This window comes from Athene noctua, chromosome 7 (assembly GCF_965140245.1).
Source record: "Athene noctua chromosome 7, bAthNoc1.hap1.1, whole genome shotgun sequence".
Taxonomy (NCBI): domain Eukaryota; kingdom Metazoa; phylum Chordata; class Aves; order Strigiformes; family Strigidae; genus Athene; species Athene noctua.
In genome coordinates, this window is record NC_134043.1 from 7,282,730 (window position 1) to 7,300,899 (window position 18,170).

The 18,170-nt window shown below is 39.7% G+C and overlaps 1 protein-coding gene across 1 annotated transcript in view; it reads right to left on the reverse strand.

The window, feature by feature from the left end:
• The window catches only part of THSD7B (thrombospondin type 1 domain containing 7B), a 370,637-nt gene that overhangs the window by 152,807 nt on the left and 199,660 nt on the right, over positions 1-18,170 (reverse strand). The gene's annotated exons all lie outside the window — the stretch shown is intronic.

Genomic DNA, 18,170 nt, shown 5'->3' on the forward strand with positions numbered 1-18,170 from the left:
TCCAAGACACAAAACTATTGTTTTTAAAAAGCAAAATGAAATATAAATTTTTTAAAATAAATTTTAAAAATTTTTTTTTAAATAAGGAAATGTCCAGTAATTTTAGTAATTACACAGAATTAACCAGGACATCATAATTCATAGGAATTCATAAAACATAACTCTTTTAGTACTGAATTACATCTAGTGGCTTACAAGTATAATTTAAGCGATGGACAGGCATGACTGACTTTGTGACACTGTCCTATTGCTTAGTGTTTCTGGACCTTCATGAATTTTCAGCTGCATGTCCGAAATTTCTGGAAGCTCAAATCTACCTGTTTAAAAACAACAAGCTCACACTAAACGTTACCTCCTCTTTTGCCCTTATAATAGTTACAAAGCTCTCCTTCAGGGTTTCTGTAATTATGAACCTAGGAAAAAACATAATGACTATCCAGGCTCAATTATACGTACAGAAAAAAAAATAAAATTTATAATGGCAACCAACTGGCTCTTTCACCTCACGCTACAGGAACAGGCTCTGCAACAAGGCGGCCCAGGATTCAATTATAACTAGGAGGGTAGAAAACCATACTGATTTTGCAAGAGAAAACATATACAAGTGAGTAAATAAGAAAGGCAGGCTGCTAGTGAGAGTGCATAAAGCTGTCAATAGCACAGTGGTATTATCTGCAGTTGCATCCCTAAATGAAGACAGGCTCATCACCCTCGAGGCACAAATAAAACTTTTCAAGCATATTATGAGAAGTAACAGAGAATCTAGCAGGCAATCAGACTGCAAGATATGTTTTAAAATACTTTATTTTTATATTTCCTTTCTCTTGCACATGCCTATGCTCATCAGCAAAGTCTTGATGTGTGCTATCATTGCACTATTATTTTAAGTCTACTCAATAAGAAAATACAAACCAACACCCTCCCTACAGAGAGCCCCCATCCTTTGGTACTGCATTTGGCACCCCTGCAAACCAAGCTTAATTCATCATTCATTTCAACTAGTCCATTATCACCACTACCGCTTTGGATGCTCACATAATGCTGAGAACTAGCTTTAGAGAAAAACAATATAAAACCACCAAATAAACCTGTAAGCCTTATTCCAGCTGTCTTCCTGAGTCATTTTAGCGTCAAAATCCCTGCTAACATTTTGACAGCCTGTCTGTACAGTGGCAGATAACATGAGGGCATCCTGAGCCGACGTGATTTTAGGAGTCAATGGTACAGTAGCATCAAGAGATTATATGCTTTGGTGAAGTAGGCAGAATATCTGTCTTGCTCTCCCATCTCTGACACTTCGAGGGAAGCATGCGAACAGTCAGTGGCAGAATGAGAAGGGATGAGATGGGACAGTGGCCCTGCAAGTGTGGCCCCCCATCCATGCGAGGAGTTATCTTCATTATATACAGATTTTACAGCATGGAGCGCCACGCAGCTCACTGAATTCTGAATTTAGCCCAGTTCTTCCACCAATCAGATTGTGCTGAAGATGTAAGCATCAGAGAAAACTCTACTTGCTGAAAGGCAGCAGGGCCTTTCCACTGATTTCATCTGACTTTACAAAATCCAGGTCACTCCACTCAGAAGATGGTTTAAAACATTTGGGTCTCCTTTGGGGTGGCTTTCTCCACCCATGAGCCCAGGTGCCACAGATTTTCAAGTGACCACCCTGTGGGGATGGGAGACAAAGGAGCAAAATGCATTTTCCAATTCTTTCCTCCGTGATTTCTTTTCATGCTGGATTTACAGCAGGTGACAGCAACAGTAACGCTGCAAACAGAGGCTGCAATTCATGGCTCTTCAGCGAAGAAAGGAAGCTTTGAGTTTTGTTATAAAGAGTTTACCACCCAGTGCATGAAGGCACAATTCAACACTCACTTTGATTTACTTTATAGCTCTATTCGCTGTGTTCAGGTTTAATTACTGGCTTGTATTACTGCAGAAGGGGAATGTTCTTCTGTACCAGCCGCCTGGCAGAGAATTCTCAGAAAACTACCGTATGCTACAAAGGGAGGTAATAATCTTTCATTTTCCATGAAAAATACTAGTACAGGATATATCTGAAGTGTGCTTTATGCATTGTCACAGATTTAAAGAGACTATTAAATTCTCCAGAGCTTCCAAATTGCCCACCCAGTACCTTGAAGGTGTAATTCCTATCTCAGATATTCTGAATAATCTTTCTAATCTTTCTTTACACACACACGTCCATGGGGTAGGATGGAATCCACTCAAGTTTACTAAGGGAGCTGACAGAAGTGCTCACCAAGCCACTTTCCACCATTTATCAGCAGTCCTGGCTAACAGGGATGTCTCAGTTGACTGGAAGTTAGCAAATGTGACACCCATCTACAAGAAGGGCCAGAAGGAGGATCCAGAAAACTACAGGCCTGTCAGTCTGACCTCAGTGCCAGGGAAGGTTATGGAGCAGATCATCCCGAGTGCCACCAAGCAGCACATACAGCACCACCAGGTGATCAAGCCCAGTCAGCATGGGTTTATGAAAGGCAGGTCCTGCTTGACTAACCCGATTTCCTTCTATGAAAAGGTGACACACTTCGCGGATGAAGGAAAGGCTGTGGATGTTGTCTACCTGGACTTCAGTAAGGCCTTTGACACTGTCTTCCACAGCATTCACCTGGAGAAACTGGCTGCTCATGGCTTGCACAGGCATACTGTTAGTCGAGTAAAAAACTGGCTGGATGGCCAAGCCCAAAGAGTGCTGGTGAATGGAGTAAATCCAGTTGGCAGCTGGTCACAAGTGGTGTTCCCCAGGGCTCAGTATTGGGGCCAGTTCTGTTTAACATCTTTATCAAGGACCTGCACGTGGAGATAGAGCGCACTCTCAGTAAGTCTGTAGACAACACCAAGTTGGGCAGGAATGGCGATCTGCTGCAGGGTAGGAAGGCTCTGCAGAGGGATCTGGACAGGCTGGATTGATGGGCCGAAGCCAACTGTATGAGGCTCAGCAAGGCTCAGTGCTGGGTCCTGTACTTGGGTCACAACAGCCCCATGAAACACTTGGGGAAGAGTGGCTGGAAAGGGGCCCAGCAGAAAAGGACCTGGGGGTGTTGGTTGACAGCCGGCTGAACATGAGCCAGCAGTGTGCCCAGGTGGCCAAGAAGGCCAACAGCATCCTGGCTTGTATCAGAAATAGTGTGGCCAGCAGGACTCCCCCTGTACTCAGCACTGGTGAGGCCACACCTCAAACACTGTGTTCAGGTTTGTCACTACAAGCCAGACACTGAGGTGCTGGAGTGTGTCCAAAGAGCAACGAGGCTGGTGCAGGGTCTGGAGCACAAGTCCTGTGAGAAGCGGCTGAGGGAACTGGGGTGTTTAGCCTGGAGAAAAGGAGACTCGGGGGAGACCTTATCATTCTCTACAGTTACCTGAAAGGAGGGTGCAGTTAGGTGGGGTCAGTCTCTTCTCCCAGGTAACAAGCAATAGGATGAAAGAAAATGGCCTCAGGTTGCACCAGGGTAAATTTAGAATGGATATTAGGAAAAATTTCTTCACTGGAAGGACTGTCAAGCACTGGAACAGGCTGTCCAGGGAAGTGGTGGAGTCACCATCCCTGGAGGTATTTAAAAGACATGTAGATGTGGTGCTTCGGGACATGGTTTAGTGGTGGACTTGGCAGGGCTGGTTTATCAGTTGGACTTGATCTTAAAGGTCTTTTCCAACCTAAACAATTCTATGATTCTATGATTCTGTGATTCTAGAGGAGGCTTTCTCCCTCTCTAAATAAAACTAATGCCTTCAAGCACCTAAATCATGCATCTGAATGCAATATGAATTCCCCTCCAAGTATGCATTTAGATCTCAAGACATAGCATCTGAAATCAGCCCTGGAGAGTAGCAGAGTGGGGGATCACAGCAGAAGGGTGTCAGTCTTGAAGAAAGTCATTCCCTTCAGGGAAAAGAGCGAAAGGGACAGCACTGACCACGGCAGCTACAACTTTGGTCCCTATTAGAATTTTTTATATGGGAACCCATGACATTGCTCTGAAGATCATCTTGGGATAACCAGGAATTAAACCCAGATGGCTGTTCAGGGACCCAGTCTCTCCTGCTCAGGGCCTGGAGCAGCTCCCTCCTGATGGGAAAACTCATTCCTGTCTGAAACTTGCTGACATCTTGGAATAAACTGAGAGCATCATTCATCCATTCATCAGTAAACTGAGCTGTCCAAGGCAAAAGGACAGAAGGCATTTTCAAAAAATGAATTCCTCTAGTTAGCTTAGACCTGATCCAGCTCATCCAATCCAACCTACCGCAGAGGTTACTATCGCTATCTTTGTTGGCTCTCTTCAGATACAACTGACTTGCTCATTTCATCTTTTTTCTCACATTTGATGCTGTCAAGTGCCAGAATTAGTCTCAAGGAATTACGTTTATTCTGAAGAGTATTTTTTCTGCTGTAATACTAAACAGTACAGATCCACAGCTGTTACTGGGATGCAACTGGAGACCTGGTTAGGACAGTGACTGAGCAATTGAACAGTTTCATTCTAATGTTGAAGACAAACTAAGTGGGTGAAAACTAAGCAGGACTCAGATTGGAGAGAACCTTGGGAAGTGCTTTCTGTCTGTCCTTGGGTAACCACAACAACTACTGCTAATACAACTGCACATGGAGAGCACTAGCTGTAAAACAGAACTTATACCCACATTCTACAAAGAATTACAGTTATTAATTGATTCATGCTAGTCACAGCACCTTGAAAATATTCCTCTTTTTGACTTATTCCATACTAAGAAATATAACAGGACTGGGAGTCAAGAGGGAATTATTTTTTCATATTACAAAATGTTTTAAGGTTTCAAAGCTTTCAAATTTTTATATTCCATATTAGGACAAAATCCAGATCTTTCAAAAAACATGTTTTAAGAAAAGAAGGAGGGAGAGAGCAAAAGCATAACTACATGCCATCACCTCAGAGGCACAACACACAAGATCCAACCTCTGATCTGCATCAGGTATAAGAATTGAGCTAGCATATCCAGCATCCCAGGAGCCAAGTGTTCCCTCTCACGTGCTCTTTATTTAATGTTTTAAGTACAATTTTTGTTCTCCACCTTGCTAAATGCATGTTTTCCTAAAAAAAATTTTAGTCAGAAAAACGTTAGTTTTCCATTCAAAATGTTTCACTGCAAGCATCCTGACCAAACCTCTGACTTTTTTTAAACCAATTGCCTTGTACTTGAATAGTATAGTGATTAAAGTTAAATACCCAAGATCTATTCACATGATAATATTTTCAATATAAGAAAGATTTAATGCATTTTCTTCCAAAGTCAGGGTGTAATAATTACGAAAAAGAAGACAAGCATAGCATTTTTGTAAATATATTTGCTAATAAAGTTGATCATTACCTAATGCACCAGTCCTTAATCTGAATTCCTTAACAAGGTAACAAAGAAGCTACATGGAGAAGTACGATTCTGAGTGGAATTTTTGATTCACCTAAAAGCAAATTAAATTCTTCCCAAGAAGGGAAACAAAACAAGGAATGACATAAAACCCTCCTTGAACTAAAGAGCTTGTTTTTTCCAGCAAGTGAAATCTCTCCTTATTGTCTTTTCCATTCTAGAAGGAGAAGCCACTCCCTCGGTCCTGAATATGGCACTCTATGGTGAGGCACTCAACCAACAGGCATGTTTCATTCTCAATCAGTTCAATATTAAACTGCATCTGTCTATTTTACATAATGCCTTGCAGTTCTGGTGCACTGGTCTCATTCTTCCCAGTGACCTGTGTACCCATCTCCTGTGACACAGTTTAATTACTCCTGCCACAGACATCGCTCCTGGCTCAGGAAAAAGGGAATGTCCACTGGACAGGATAAACTAAAACAACAAAAATACAAATCCCATCAGGCAGCAGAAATTGAAAAAAAATCAACTGAATAAAAAAATGTGAGTATTCTCCATGCTCATTTTTTAAAAGGAAAATTTGTAAAATTATTTTGAAGATTTCAGGTGGCAGATGTGTGTCAAGCTTTGAGCAACCTCCATGTTGAGGAATGGCTCAAGATGAAGGAATTGCATTACAGACTGTTCTGCATTGCTACCTAGAAGTTCAGGAAATTTATTTTTCGCACAAATGACTGCTGCAAAAATGCTGCATATTTAATGACAATTACCAGTTTGACATCAATATTTCTCCTTGTAGCATTTCAAATTATTCAGTGGAAATAATGAAGCTGTCATCTAAAATACTACACGTATCATAAAATTTTACATCCCACTTAAATCTCAGAAAAGAATGACAATAAACTTTGATTAAATACTTGCCTGTAACAGAATAAGATGTCAACAGACAGTAGTAAATTCAGAAGAATTCCTATTGACTGTATGCCAGTTTGCTAACGGCAAGTGCATTCAGAGAAAGCTGTCTGCTGACAATATCTTGGCCTAGGCATCTCATCAGCTAACAAAAACGTTACATTTAAAAGCAATAACAATCAAACTACAACAATCAGAGAAATTTCTTATAACCATTTTGAACGTGTTTATCTCATCATATCAACACAAGGGTTTTTTTCTGTGTTGCATGACCAGCTTTAGAGATACCTCAAAGCATCCAGGGCTTGCTGTGTTCAGTCGTCACCGGGAGACCAATGTCACACTTCACTGAAATCCCTGGCTCCTGGTTGACTTTTCTTAATGCCAGTCAACAGGTAAGAACTTCAGAGAAGAGTGGTGTCAGTTTGTCAGTGAGAGCAGTGGTGTATGGAATAAATTTAATTGCAGTGGTCCATCACTATTATCAGAGTCCCGTAGCAGAGAAGAGGAATGCAATAGCAATGAAGATGAATGGAGGTGAAGATCTATCACGAAAAAAGATGAAGCAGCAAAGAACAAGCCATTCACAATGGAAAAGAGGAAATAAACATGAATACAACCAGGATCATTCTCAGAAAGAAAAAAAAGAAAGAGACAATCATTGAGGATTTGAGTCAAAAGACTTAACTAAAATGCAACTATGAAAAACAGTGCATTAAAGAAAAAACATTTTTAAGCACATAATGTACAATGAAGAAAAGGGTGAAAAAAAACATTTTTAAGCAAATAATGCACAATTAAGAAAAAGGTAAAAAAGTATCAAAAACAGACAGAGGGAATGAGAATAATCATGAAAAAGAAAGTGTGTCTGGAAATATGTTATGAAATTACCACAAAATCAGAAGTCTTGCCCAAAATCCCTGCATCACTGGCCATGAACTTGTCCCTTACCTATGTCCAAGTGATGATAGCAGAGGTTATGAGATAAAGATGATGAAGAATATAGAAAAAAAGCAGTATTTGCTTTTCTTTCCTATACACCCTCTTACGGCAATTTGGACTGTTTACGCTCAACTGTTTTCCCTCTTTATGTAAATGCACGTAAGAAAATTGATTTGTGAATCTAAGGAAGCTCCAAGAGAGCACAGGGGGAGGCATATCAGCAAGCAGCTGCCAAGGCTGCAGAGAACATCTCAGTATACATCTATGGAGAACTATACAGCAGCTACCAGTCTCAAGGTTAAAAAAAAAAAAATAATACAGCTGCATGAGGTTACCTACATAAGAGAATAGCTCAGATGTATTTCCTATCCCACACAGAAAGACAAGTAGTCATTTAAAGGAATTTGCTACATATTCACCTGCTGGGCTAGGGCATGAAAGCAAAATTAATTTCACCTTGCGGCTGTTTGCACAACCCCTCCTGAATTAAGAGAAATTGTTCACGTGGCAGCTGAAAGTAAACATGGGTTCACTGTATACCCAGAGCATAGAAATTCAGGCCACTCTTCCTAATAATTAACGTAGCACAGCAATCTAAATACATAAAGTATAAGAACTAAACATAATCCATATTAGTGTTCTGGGATTTTTTTCCCTCTGTTTCTTTATACTTTTTCCTTTTTTCTCCATTATCCCTCCTCATTGTAAATGAGGGAATCTACACAGGTGGGTTGATCAAGACTGATTGCAATTAAGATTTATTGTTGAAATTGGTGCTGTAGCATAATTGAAACAGGTGTCCCTCTGTTTTCTTCTCTCTACTGCTTTGTTCCAAATGCTAATCAACACAAGATATTGTAGAAACCAATTACACAAATAAGTCAAATGTGTTAAAATATTATAAAATATACATATCTTTCCAAAACTTTGAGGGAAAAAACCCCAATTATGAGTAGATTTCTTTATTCCAATAGTGTATACAGTCCACTTCAACTTACATATCTGTGCAGCGGGGCAGAACAATTTTAGTGGAAGAATTCAAGCATTTTAATTTAGAATAAAGAAGGTGGCATTTTATTCCCACTGCATCACAGCTGTAAATTTCTAAACATTCCATTTTTGCATACTTAAGGTGCCATCTTCACTCTCAAAACTCAAAGAAAAAAAATTATAAGGAATGTATTACAAAGGGTAAACTACAGTAATCGTGCTCTCACATAGTAAGTGACCCCATAAAGAAAAGTTGCGTGTGCACACATGGAAAAGTGCAGTGCTTTTATACCTACTGGTTTATTATGATTTTTGTTCTGATTATGCTGCTCTTAAGAATGATGTACCTTGCTGGCTTGCTCATAGCCATCAAAAAGCTATGACTGACTGTTATCCAAGCAATTTTCCCGAAGTGAGTTGGCAATTTGCTATATATTGAGGAATAACAGAATCTTTTTCTCTTCTAGACCCAGAAATTGCCCCAAGAGTGAGTTTGTATTAACATAAGACACTGAAAAATTGTAAACAATAGTGCAGCAGATGAGGTTTATCTAAGTTGGCAAAAGTCTTGTTTTCAGATACAGTGAATGCTAATGATAATAAATAATTGCAAATACCATCTGGACTCTTTGAAAAACATCTTTCTCCAAGTCTGCAATTGAATCTCTACAAAAAGGATCAATGCAAAAGAAAATGAAAACAGTAAATTAAAATTAGATTTATGCCAACTACTTACAACTAAGTGCTCATTTAGAAGCAGTTAACACAAAATGTTCTAGTTCAGATGCAGAGTCTGGCCTAATCCCATAAAGCAACTCGGAGAGTTTCCACAGTCTATCAGGAAATGTTCAGAATCTGCAGGACTGACTACTAGGCCATTTTTAATTTTATTATTACTACTAACATTAGGAGCTTCTTTTCCAATTTTGTCTCTAATTGATCCACAAAACTCAGAACAGAATGGTATTAAGGTGTCCTATTTAATAGCTTTTAAAAGATGGCAATAAAGAGGACTATTCACCCAGTAACATAGATGATCATCAGTCAAGGGTCTAAATGAATGGCTGAAATCTGTTCTTGACAAAAGCAATGCAAATTGCAAACTGTAATCTTTGGTTATTGAGTAAAACCTCTTAGTGTACACACCATTTTGCCAAGTATCAACTATGCATCTAAACTACATAAGACATTTTTCAGGTGGGTTAAGTTACTTCTGGATAATGTACCCTGACCTAAGTTTGAACCATTTTTACATAATAAAGTTGTGAATTTTAGAAGGAGTGTTTAATTTCCACTGTATTTTGCATAGATCATTTAGTACTTAAAATGAGGATAAATCAAATGTAGGAAACACAATATTAGTAATATTTTCCGTGTGCTTCCACTTTGCCCATGAGGTGGAACTTTAATTACATCATTAATAACAATGCCTACATTTTCAGTCGGTAGTGCATCATTCCTCTGATGCCATTTAAAGTATATTTGGTCTCTAAACTGCTCCACCCTCTGGAACTGGTTCACTGATTATCTTGTAACAACAGCCTCATCCTGCTTACAACTCACCTACAGTGGCATCAACAGAAGAATTTAAAGGTAGGAATCACTTATGATGATCTAAAAAGGTTCATTTAGAAAAGTTTCCTGTTATTTTCCGTCTCCGGCAAGTTTCCACAGATTTAAAGCTGACAGTTCTTTTGGGGAAGAAGAAGAAGAAAAAAAAAAAAGAAAAAGAAAAATATCTATCACTGTTTTCCCCTATTATTATTCAGAGTCCAAATTGCCTCAGAAACATTTAAAAAAAAAAAACAAATCTAAAAACTGTCTGTGAATATACTTTTTGCTGTGGAAAAAACCCAAAAAATAGTTTCCAATGAGGAAACATTTCTCAGCAAGCAGCACACAACCTTATACTTGGGTATTGTAATTAAAAGGTGACAAATAATAGATCTGCTAGCTCATCAAAAAAATTATGTGTATTACTCTTCAGAAGCCTTGAGACACAACTTTGCCTGAAGCTTGTTCTTGATGTTACTGGGCCAGATAAGGCAGCACACTCTGCATCCTTTTTTTTAATTGGCTGATAAAATTATTTCCCATGAAAATCTTCCCTCTTTCTCCAGGCTTCTGATGGAGATGGATACTGCTGCTTGAATGTTTACACAGCAAGATGAAGCATCCTCACAGTGTTGGCCATCATCCCAACCTGGGAAATGGGGTGTTGCCAGCAGAGCAGCATCCACCAGAATACAAACAGCACGTCCCCAGAAGGCCTTTGCTCAGTGGGGTACACAGACCCTCCACCATCGCCTCCTTTCAGAGTTCAAACATATGGATGGGCTTGGACACAGCAGCTGGGTTCTGGCTCTGGCACAACCTAAGTTGGACTGTTAAACAAGTCTCTGACTCTCTCACTTAAAAAGAAAATAGGGTGTGTATCCACACACAGCAGCTGATTTTTTCCAAATTGAATAGTGAAGCTACAACCTGAGGACTATTAAAAAGACTTCTAAGAAAGGCCACTGCCCATGCTTTGGTAGTGTCCTCACGGCATGCCCTGGGCTCACAGAAAGACAAGTGAGGAAGACAACAGAGGACAAAGTAAAGAGATGGTAAGTGAAGAAAACACAGAAGGAATTATCTTTGATGTCAAAATTTCATCAAGCTGGGGCTTTCTCAGAGATGCTGAAGCTGGGACCATGTGCTGAGCTGGCAGTTCAGACAAATGTTTGCCAAGCTCAGCGGCACCCGCACCAACAGCTGCCCTCCCATGCTGACCTATTCTGTATTTGCTCCAAAGGAGAAAAAAAAAAAAATATGTATGAACCCTAAAGGGCCCAGACAGATAGCAACCAGTCATTCCCTAACAGGTTTTCCAGCTCCTGTTGGAGATCCACTACTTTAACTTTGCTACTAGATTAAAGGTAAACACAGAATCAGTAAATGAAACCACATGAACGCCTGCCCCCCCCCCTTTTAAATACCCTGAAGCGCCAAGGCTGTCAAGAGGCATTTAGACCACGTTTCAAATATAAGAACTGAAACAGAAAAACTGGAAAATATCTGGATAAAATTTGGTTTTCTACCACTAAATTTCTTTCTGTGAAAAAAAGCAATAACCTCTCCACAACTTAGAAAATATTTTTGTTCTGATTATTCAGCTATTAAAATAGGAAAGTGTCATTTTATGACAATTGCTTTCGGCAGGAGATACTTTACACTTATATTCTCAAGGAATATGCACGTAAGGAAGAACAATATTAAAACCTTCAGCGTTAATCTGTATTTTCAAAGCTAAGCACATTTTGACAAACTTTCTAATAGACACTGTTCAAAATTCATAACATATATGAGCATGATTACATTACTCTAATTTATTTTTTCTCCTCTCATGCGCAGCAATAAAATTTTACCTTTGAACTTATATTTATTACAACTTTTACTCTACAGAGGGCATGCAGGCACAGAAATATAATAAAGCTCTGCTAATTCCATACATTATTGAAATCCTAACGCTGCAAATGGTATCTTACTGTCTTCATGCATACTTAAAATTTCAATTCAAAACCCATTTCATTAAAAGGGCTGGTTAAGCAACTGCATATTTTTTTTAAGTTTGTGGATTCATGTAGCAGAATTATATTTTATATATTCAGAAAAAAGTAGGTGATACTAGTGTTTGTTTAGGTGTTGTAAGCAAAAGCTTGATAGATGCTAAATAATTGAGTGCTCCATCCATCAGACTTCTAAGCACTATAAAATTGTAGAAGAGGGAAGTGCTAGAGAATAACCTTTGCTTACCCACAGGCTGCTGTAAACTGGGTCTAATTTCAGTGGTAAAAATCCCATCGACTTCACTAAACTAGGAAATGTGCAGCTATGCAGGATAGCTTCAAACTAAATGAAGCATAAACAGATGAAAGCACAGAAGGTATTTAGACTATGAAGATCAGGGGCCATCACATAACACTAATGATACCTGGTCAATGAAAACATCATAACTAACATACAAGACAAATTTGGGGCATTTCTTAACTTGTTTGATATAACTGTAAATGATCAGGCAATACAAGTCAGTAAGAGAGCAGTTCATGCAATCAGATACATGATAAAGTGCAAAAGTTTATTCAAACTGCAAGTACAATATTGGCAAAACCTCCTTTCTCTTCACAAAGGTCACGTCGCACATTAGCTCCAGCTTCACTGATTAGCAGCTGAGATAACGGCCACTCACACACACCTCAGAGTCACTGGGAAAAAAGACAAGGGGATGACTTTCTGCATACGATGTCCTCATCACATTTCTGGTAATTGTTCAGTTGTAGATAAGGCACAAATAGGGAAAAAGCAGCAGAACAAACTACTCTGAAAGCATAACAGAAACAACAACCTATGCATTTGGCACCGAAGCATCAAAAATGATAGCTGTTATTAATGCTGTAATTACATGGCTGGGACTCAGAAGAATTGCATTTTGCTTCCCTAGAAATATGGCCACGTGACATTTGAAGGCTCCTAAACCCGTAGGAACAGATCTCCTTGCCATGGTCAGTGTGTAGAACGCCCACAGGACCAAACACCTGAACACTTGTAGACACGCTGCCAAAAATGGCCCAAACAGGGCTCCCAAACCCATAGTCCATCACCGTCATCCTCCTAGAGGCAGACTATGCCAGCTTAACTTCCCCAGGCACAGATATGATCACACCAGGGGAGTTTTGAAAACTCGCCAGCCAGGACTGCTGTCAGCTCCTGACTTGGGCTTCTCTAATCACAAACCTCTGAGGTGCACCAACATCATGAGCTTTCCAGAACACCGCTCTGCTCCCACCACATCTATCTACACAGGTTTACGGGCCACCACTGAGGACTAAGGCTAAACTTTCATATCTAAACCCTTCTCAAGTGAACTACGATTGAAATCCTCTGCCTATGAGTCCACAGTGGTCAGATACATCCTCCTGAGCCAGCTGCAAGAGAGAAATGTAAGAGAATAAATACATTGAGTCAATTAAGCTTTTTGACCATGAAATACCAAACCAGGCAGGGAAATGCACGAGGGTCATCCTTTAACTCCAGCACACAGATGTAATGAAGTTGCCACGCTGGAGGACTTCGCAAAGTTTAGTAGGACCCAGTGCTAAGGTCTCACAGGCTCAGCTGATCAAAATTAGTCTACAGAGCAACGACAAGTCCAGACAGAACAAGGCAAACCTCATCTTTGAGTGACTTTCCAGCAACAAGCAGCAAATCAGGGAGCAGTTTACCATAGCAAACTACGATGTTGTTGCCTACATTAAAGTGAACTTTCAAGATCAGCTATCCCAGCTGCAGAGCTGGAATTTAACAAAATCCTTCAGAAATCCAGTCTCAACCTCGTTTGGTTAGACAGGAATACTCGCTCATTAAAAAGTAAGGGGAAAGGTTTTTCTCTGAAACTAGGTAAGCAGAGTAAGATTTTTACATGCTCTCGAGCCGTTAGTTGAAATGTATTCCACTTACAGGCTTTAAACTCACCTCACTGGCAACATAACCTCCCAACATATTGAAAACCAGCAGGAAGTGTTGAATTAATACATATATTCTAACAAGCACTCCAACAGCCATGAACGTTTAATCTAGTGTTTCACTAGCTGACACTGTACCCCATGGCTGCTACGTGGTTTTGAAGCCTTGAGACAAGGGAAGAACTAGAGGGAAACCACTGTAAAGCAGGGAACCACAGAAAAGCAGTCAGAGGGAAAAGTCTCTGGAGAAAGCCCAGAGCAGAACACTAGCACAGAAATAGAGGCAAGGCAGATAATGTTAACATCTGGAGAGGGATGGAGGAGGGAGAGAAGGGAATTAACGTGATCACCAAAAAAGTCAGTCTCTATTCAGTAACTATGGGGCTACATTTTGATGATGTGTGGAATACTTCCCAGCAATATAAGATGTTACTGCTTATGTGCTGTGTATACAAAGAGATGCAAACAAAATGAGTTTTCAGAGAACATGTAATACTGGCTGACTGCACAGGATAAGTTATTACGTACCAACTGACTGCTGGAAAAAGGAACTTTTACACAACTTTGGGGTCTTACCCATATATCTTAATGTTCTGGACCATGACAAATGATTGGATAACAACTCTTACTCCCCTTGTCATCATCCATCTTCTTAGGAGGCTTATTTCTTCAAATCCTGATGATGAACCTCTGTAGTCACTTATCTCAGCAGCAAAAATTTATTGCCTTTACTAGAAAATGAAATTCTCCTCCAGGAGAACTACAATGGACACAAAAGGGCAAATTTCCACCTGGAGTATGTGGGTACCTTTTCCTTCTCTTTAGTGGGAACTATATACATTTATCCCACGTCAGGACTTGGACCAAAGGGGATCTGTCTTAATAAAAATGGCTAATTTCCAATTAAATAAGCTTACAGATCATAGAGATGCCATAACGAAAAAAAAAAAAAAAAAAAGAAAAAGAAAGATGAGGCCCCATAGTAATCCTGCTTTCACTGCACATATTTAACGGGGCTGCCAGAATGGAGTCTCCAAAATACCTACTAATTACATTGGACTGCTTCCAGCCGCTGTCGTTGGCAGGGAATGGGCAAAGTTTGCAACGAACCAACCCACCAAGAGTTCAAAGATGATATTATTATTTTGGGAAAGCCTTGAAGGGAGTCAAGAGACAAAAGAACTGTGGAACAAAGTACTGCACGGCTGATTTGGACAGAAAATACTGCCATAGTCTGTGGACTTCATGAGCAGCTGAATAAAAATATTCTGGCACAGCTGGGAGCAGCCCCCAAACTGGCAAGATGCAAAAGCACAGACTAACACTAACTCCACGGCATTCATGCTGGACTTAAATATGTGCTATCTCCAGCAGTTACTGGAACCTGTAGTGAAGACTGGAGTATAAAAAGAAGAAAAGCTGTAGGGCAGAATTCTATAAACTCAGCTGAAAGAATCCATACATGTCCTTTTTAGTGTGCGTGCAGTGGCAAGAATTAGTACCCCAAGGGTGGTTGTTCCCCACACAGGGAGAGCCCAAACTAACAGCAAAGGACGACTGAAGGACCTGAAAGTAGATCACTTAAGAAAATCAAGTTCCTACTTGTGGCCAACTGATGACAAGAATTAGTAAATCTGTGAAAGTTGCATGTGACGCTCATAAGAAACAGTACTAAAAACAGTCTTTCCAGACTTCACATCAAGTTGCACAGTTAGCCATTAATTAGCTTAGAGTTAAAAATGTCCATTCCAGCTTCACAGTGCAAGAAGGGTTGAAAGAACTGCAGGTGCCCAGAGTGACACCATAAATATTGATCACAGTGCTCATTCCACTTCATTAGCCACGAAGTGAGCAATGGTCCTCAAGGGAGAGGAAAAGGCAGATCCAATTTTAATCAAACTGCCATACTAAAATGCAAAGCTCGTGGAATATTATTTTAATTATTGCACTTTATTCATGTCTATTGCAGCCTATTAAAAAAAGGGATGCTTCTGGACAGAGAGCCAAAACCTTCAACTGCCAGGAAGGTGCATCTACGCTACACGATAGCTAACGATACCCAAGTGAGCTCTGCAACCAGAAAAAGCAGTTTTCCAGCCCAGCACCTCACCCTGGGCTCGTTAGAACCACAGTTCATTAACCAGCCAAAGCTTCGTGCTACCACAGCCATAGTGTTTCTGAGATACAAACTGGTCTCTGGCAATGAAGGGGCCATACAGACTTATTAGCTTATTCAGACTGACCTACATAGTATAGTACATAAATCCTAAACCATTTAACCTTCAAAATGTATGTCTGGGAATACTGCCAGTGAATATTTGAAAGGGATTACAGGAAATGTATTAGTTGTCACTGAAAATGAAAATATGGATTTCAATTGAAACTCTATATAAGGGGGAGTTTTGCCCCCAAAATCCATTAGTCTAGCAGCCATGCTGAACGAAGGGAAAATTGTACAGCTAGCTCAGACTATACAGGGCAAGCTGATGTATTTTAGAAGCTACATTTTTATCTACTGAAATAAAACATTTTACTTTTTTATTTTTCTACTTTAATCAGAATATAACCTCATTAAATGACAGTGCGTGAAAAGAACATATAAACTAGAAAGAAAATATAAAAACTTTCTGAATAAATTAATGTTTATTGCTTTTAGACTTTGATATTCTGGTCTTTACTACTTAAATGCAGTTTAAATGTATTACTTGCCACGGCCTTTACGTTAAACCCAGTAAGTCTGCAATTTGCGATAAAATTCCTTATCTCTCTCTTTCTGAACCCACGCAAAGATCCAAGGTTAATTTGCAGATAATATTACTTCATGAAATAATTATCTTAGTCTATAGTACTTAAAATAGCTAAATTCAAGAAAGGTATTTTATGAAATGAAGCTGTCACAGCTGCAGGATGGAGGCTGTTCCCTGCCCCAGCACTCATCCCCACACTGGCAGCATCTTCAATGGGGTGCAGAGTCTGGGTACCCCAAGCCCAGAGCAGTCACCTGTGTGTCGTGCTCACCTGGGGAGTCAGGACGAGGATGGTCCGTGACAGTGTGTGCGCCCAGGGCACCGACCTCCCTGCGATGGGGAGGGAAGGGGACCCAGCCCCACGTAACTTCGCACTCCAAGCCCCCAAACGCCAACAGCGAGGCAGCCTGCCTCCTTCTTCACAACGCCAGCACTTACTGAAAAATGACTCTCTCGAGCCATTCTTTCTCATCCTGCTAATTTTTCCAAACATCCTCCTATTACACTATACAAATATATTCATTTAGTAAACATCCCATTAACCAGGTCAGCATACAGTATTCACAACTTATTACAGAGCAGCACCAAATCAGTCACAGAAGCAATTACGCAATTGTAGAGCAGACAACTCACTTTAATCTTAATATGGGGCTGGGGATGTACATGCCAATGTTCATTCACATGACTCATTCATTCCCAAGCATTGTACACCATTTGTTTCACCCTCACTTATGCAGCACTCTCATGTATTTTGATTTGTAAGCTTTGTGGACTGTCAGAAAATACGAGCTCAGTGCCTCACCATTCATGTAAGGGTTTTTTGTTGGTTTTTTTTATTGAATTGAAGGTATTTCTAAGCTTCTATTGCCTGGGAGAAGGGGGTTAAGTTGGACTAGATATTTAGAATCAAGATCTGAGTGAGCATTTTTCTTAAAAAAAAAAAAAAAAGAAAAAGTAAATTAAAGAACTGATGATCTTTCCAGAACTATTTAAACCAGGTATTTGTAAAGAACAGAAATCAGAGCTAAGATTAAAGGATGCTATAGTTACAACAAGGTAAAAAAAAAAAAAAAAAAAGTGGCTTTTAAAATCACAGCTTTATTGAAGGCATTCATTTAAGCATCTTGGGAAAACGGGTTGCCATATAATATTAACAAACAAGAATATGCTCTGTCAACCACATGAAGCACCACAGACATATTGAAGACCTAAATAAATAATGTATTAGAAAACCTAGCCTAGTCTGAATTAATGCAGACTCCTATAGTATAAATGAACAGAAGTAGTGGAATTATCTTCCTGGGATTTAAGTTGTATATAGCATTAAAAGTAAAGGCCTTAAGATACTTATTGATAGGCAAGAAACTACTATCTTTAGATCTATGCATGCCCAGGGAGCACTCTGCTAAATTTACAGTCTCAGAGAGTTTCCAAGAGAGTTACCAAATCAGTCAGCTTTATTTGTAAACACCATGAAAAAGAACAAAACACCCTCTTGGCTCCAGTCTCCTTTGACACAGCACTAAGCATACAACAAAACAGTGCTGACTTTGTATTAAACTTTGGAAATCTGCTAAAACTGGAGGGGAAATTCTTGCTATGTTAAATGTAAGGGGAATTTTGCATCTGGTACCAAAAATAGAATTTGAACTTACAGGATCATCTTGATTTCTACCATGTACTATGGGCAGCCAAGACC